This window comes from Anopheles merus, chromosome 2L (assembly GCF_017562075.2).
Source record: "Anopheles merus strain MAF chromosome 2L, AmerM5.1, whole genome shotgun sequence".
Lineage (NCBI taxonomy): Eukaryota > Metazoa > Arthropoda > Insecta > Diptera > Culicidae > Anopheles > Anopheles merus.
Genome location: NC_054083.1, coordinates 41,453,832 through 41,458,038, shown reverse-complemented (window position 1 = coordinate 41,458,038; position 4,207 = coordinate 41,453,832).

Sequence of the window (4,207 nt, the reverse complement as noted above, 5' to 3'; positions counted from 1 at the left end):
CAATACTAACAATAGACACCCAACCTGCATCGTTACAATTTAATCAAATGATTAAAAAATCTCCTGCCGAGCTCTAATCTGCCTTCATTTGACATCGATTGCCAGAACAGAAGAAAGAAAGCCCGCTGCCCGCTGTGCCCGGCCTGCGCCGGAACTCTGTCAAGTCACTGTCTCGACTAATTACATTCCAAATTAGTAATTACATTTCACCGCTCAGCGCCGCTTGTTGCTAGCAATTAGCAAACGATCCGACAAGGCCAACACCAACATATCCTTCCCTCCTCAGCGAACTGAATGCTCAAGCACGGGCGGGAGGAGGATTTTTAAATTACTAAATCGCTGTCGAAACGTTCGATAATAAATGGTTGTGTTTTATGTGCATGCAACACTCAGACATGCCCGTGTTAATTACCATTTCTCGCCCTCCTCCCCCCATACTTCTAAGCAATACCGCCAACAATCGTTGAGGTTGGTTATGTATTCGCAGCTCGCTCGTTGCTGCACGAAGCGATTCGTCAAACGGTGGCGAAACCATCCGAACGATACGCACTTGACCGAAAACCATAAACCCGGCAGTATCTAATTATCTGCCAGAGCGAGAGCATCCTTCCGACCACTTATCAACTGCTCCCACTCTCCCATCGCAGCCCTCAATCAATTGCAACCCTCCCAGTCGGCTTCATTTTGCGTGGCATCGATCTTTCGAGCTAATAAATCATTCTTATAGGGTGAGGAAAAGGATCCACCGTACCGTTCCACACTACCCAACCGTACCAGGCAGGATTCCTCATTTTCCATTAACAAACTAATTCGAAGGATCGAAAGGAGCAAGTGCAGGGAGAAGGCTCAAAACTGGAAGGCTCTTAGGAAGCAATCCGATCTATTCAAGGAAAGATTTTCACACCCAGCGCCTCTCCTTTCAAACCACCACAAACCACTCGGTATGAATGTGGTTCGGGTTGTAAAGTTTACACCCTTCAAGCAGGCTGGGGGTGGGGGGGGGGGGAGCTCCTTGCCAGCGAACTCATCAAGCCTGCGGTCGAATGACAACGGCGCTGCCCTGATGCGGAAAATCCATAAATACATTAGCGGCGTGCGGTGGAACCTTTGGAAATGTGGCGCAACCGCAACCGCCGTGACAGATGATGCTCGAAGCTTCAGGGGCTCGAGCGCCTCGTGGGTGGGTGGTTTCCATTAGTCATAGCTTTGAGGACTGGGACAGAAGGTAGGAGAAGTTTATCACAAAACCCGATACTAAGGATGATACTAAGACGATACCATTTATGGATTGGGGAAACACACTTTCCGTTCGCAAATCCTGCTCAATGCTTCCACGCAAGCCACACAGGCAAAGGTGCGTTACTTTCGCAGGTCAAAGTTTATGTTTCGACTTTGCATTACTCAAAACCTGCACCCACAGCCGTCCCCGTGTTGGGTGAAAAGTCGGTGAAATATTTCATGCACTTTCATACCGTGTCTGCTTTATCTGCTTCGATCGATCGGGATCGTGGGATCGTGAAAAGCGCTCGGCGTTAAGGTCGCTTTCTGTGATAAGATGTACAGCAGCACCCGTGATGGAGGACACTCTCTACGTGAGCCGTTTTTGCTTACCGCGTTCCCTTGCTACACACGTACGACCTGGCTATCAGCGGAGCATCAGCAGGAGTAGGAACCTTCGCTCGCTATCCCCTCTATGGCATATGGTTTTGGGGAAAGTTTGATAAATTGATTTTGCTCGCCCTTTCGCAAACGGATGGTTTCGTAGAAGTTCACCTTGCAGCACAACCAACCAAGGAGACCGCGCTTGCTTTGCGTAAAGTTCTTTAAACGAGTACGACGTAGTGGGACCCTTTTGGGAAGGAAACTGACGTCAAGTTTAAAGTAGCGCCGTAGCGTTTCTTTTCCCTTTTTGCAAGATGAAATCTAACGAAATTATATCCATTTCAGGAACCACACCGTTCTTACCGTACACTCCAAGGGCTTTCACTGCCAACGTTCCACTCCGAAAGAGGAAGGCGCTTTTTCGAATGAAGGTTATATTAAAACCACAAATACCAGCCCGCAGCAAGTACGTTCTAAAATCTTGCCAACCCCGAAAAAGGATGGTGCCCGAAGGACGAGGCAATGCCGTTAAAACCGTTCAAGTGTGCGCTAATTGATTTCCTGTCAGCAGCTACCGTAAAGTTCTTGATCCGAGTTAACCGCCGTTTGGAGCGCTCGTTCCTTTCCCGCACAGCACACGACGACAATCGGTGCTTGGCATCGTTACAGAGCGCTTTACATGTGTGGATCCTTTTTTTTGTTGTTGCTTCTCTATCTCCTCCACTGTTGTGAACTCTTCTTGTACATTCGTTCACCTTTCGCCGCAACCCTGAATGGGGAGATAGCAGGGGAGGTTTATGCAAACGATGTAAATGGTGTCTGCGTGAAGGATGCATCGCCCTCCTCGGGACAGAAGGGACCGTATCTTGTAAGCTAGCGCACAAGCTATTTAAGAATTTCTTTCATCCCTCAAGGGTGTACGAGTGAAGAGATTTCGCCTTCGCGCCGGTCGCTTCATTTCACGACGGAGGCAGACGATAAGGCGCTTGAGCTATTTGTGATGTGCAGCTGTGATAAGATGCCACAGATTGAGTGTAAGAGTGTGTGTGTGTGTGTGTGTGTGTGTGTGTGCTTGTACACGATGAAGTTGGGAGATGTTAAAAAAATGCAACAACATATAAGATTTCCAAAGTTGTAGCTCCAGTGGCTTGACCTGCGAAGTCTCCAATGGCCATGTAGCGCTGAGGAGCATTACAAGTGCTACAATTCCGTTGCAAACTAACCATTGTCTCTCCCACCAACACACAGACGCCCAGCAAAAGGCTACAATTCAATCTGGGTCAATTTATGGTCGAGCTTGTCGCCATTTGGACGCCCGCTCGGCAAACCTTACCATTGTTTATTCATTTTTAAAATGTAGTTTACTTGTAAAATTGACCAACCTCACTAAATGGGCACCACGAGGGCTTGAGAAAGGCCACTCACCACTCCTCCGCCTGTTTGCTGAACGGCAGAGTGGTCTTTCCCTCAGCAGCACTGACTAAAACAAACACAAGCTACAACAGAAAAGCGACAATCGCTTCCTGCCCCTTCCTGCTGCCGGTGGACTGAAAGTACAACACGGGCTTGGTGCCTTTTGCTCCGGAAACATCTCAGCCTTCCTCAGCGTCCGGAGCCCGAGAATAGCAGTACAGCCGCACAGCCAACCATTGATGGCACAGAAGCCTACAATCGAATTCTCCGGCTTTTGCACCGTACCACCGAGCCACTGTGAAATTGGAAACACAAACGAGATACAATTTATGAAGGAAACAAGTTCACCACCACCAACAATACGTGTTGTCCACTCTTTACCCGGTGGTGCCGCTACGGCAGAAAGGTAGCGCAAGGTAAAAAAAAAACAGGGAGAAAAAGGGGTTTCACTTTTCCATCGGTGAAACATGGTATTGAAAGGCAACAGTAAACACAACCAGTGTTCCGTTTCGTTGCTGCTGTCCAATGTACAACTTCCGCTGGCAGTTTTTCGGACCGTTCGCCGTGTAGATGTCGCTTTTGACGAGACGCCCTCTGGATGACTGAGGCGCCTGGGGTCGAGCAGGAAAAAGGGAAAAAAAACAATGAAACAATCGTCCGCCATCAGCTAGGGCTACCGAGAACGTCATTCGGTGCTAAACAAGCGATAAATCCACTGACCAGCGTTACGAAGCGTTTCACCGGACGGCGTATTTCAGTATAAATCCACCAGGTCGCGTCCAGCCCGCCCTAATACTAAGCTTGGATTGGTAAAAGGTTGCACGGGTTTTATGCTGCTGCTAATGGATGTATTTTACAGCTCGATGACATTAAAGAAGCAAACAAACAAGTGGAAATTATTGTTTGTTTTTTCTTTCTGGAAAGAATTAAAATTATGTCTTGGTTTTCAGTGCTTGAATATGCAATGGGCGCACATAACCCGTCGAAAGCTGAGCACAAAAAAGGGAATATAGTTTTTCAACCCGTTTCCAATTCTAAATTGAATCGTTTACCTTCCTTATTTATATAAAACATTGAACTGGAGGGGAATAGGAAAACTCCTTAAACCAAATGGTCTGTGATGGTAGTGATGTGCTCTATGGAGCGTACCCACGACTCCCATCCAACTCAGGCTATTGGTAGGTCGGAACCA